This window comes from Athene cunicularia (assembly GCF_003259725.1).
Source record: "Athene cunicularia isolate RWA chromosome Z unlocalized genomic scaffold, athCun1 chrZ_part1, whole genome shotgun sequence".
In the NCBI taxonomy this organism is placed as follows: Eukaryota; Metazoa; Chordata; class Aves; order Strigiformes; family Strigidae; genus Athene; species Athene cunicularia.
The window spans coordinates 8,223,822-8,224,607 of NW_020799142.1; positions in this window are offsets into that span (position 1 = coordinate 8,223,822).

Sequence of the window (786 nt, forward strand, 5' to 3'; positions counted from 1 at the left end):
GCCGGCACCGCGCATGCGCCGCCACCACCCTCTCCGGGGACCGACCGCGGCCTTGGCCCCGGCGGCGCCGAGCTGAGGGGAGGAGAGCGCGGCCACGGGGCGAGGAGAGGCGGTTGTTTTCGGGCTCCAGCCGCGCCTTCTCGTTCTATTTCCGTATTTTCACAGGCAAGGCGGGCTGCTTGTGAAATCCTGGGATTTTGAGAGGCGAGCTTGTCTGTCCTGCTCTACGGCAGGCACATGTTTACAGGAGTCTAAAGAGGCCACAGCTGGGTAGGGTGGATTTCAAGATCAGGCTGCCTGAATGTAGACATCACGCCTCTGTTTAGAATTAATCTTTATGTACTTCTTTTATATTAATCTTATGGTTTATGTTGCGTTATGTTTTGCTTTATTTACTATTTCCCAATTCAAATCACTGCTTTCAGTAGTTGCTTTCCCTGGTTGTAGAAGTTCTTGTGATAGAACCATCAATGTGGAATACAACACTTCTTTCCCACCCCAGATGGAAGTCTGTGCTGGCAGGAGGGTTGCTGCTGGGCCCTCTGAGGGGAGGCAAGGGGCTGCCCTATGGTAGGCACAGCAGGTTCCAGCAGACCCACCACAGGGCATGGCTGAGCCCAAGCAGCCAAGTTGTTGGTGCCTCTGTGCGAACATATTTAAGAAAGTCTAAAAAAGATTGCACAGTAATTTTGGGAGAGAGGAGTGTGAAAACTGCGAGAGAAACAGCCCTGCAGACACCAAGGGAGGAGGGTGAGGAGGTGCTTTAGACATTGGAGCAGAGATTCA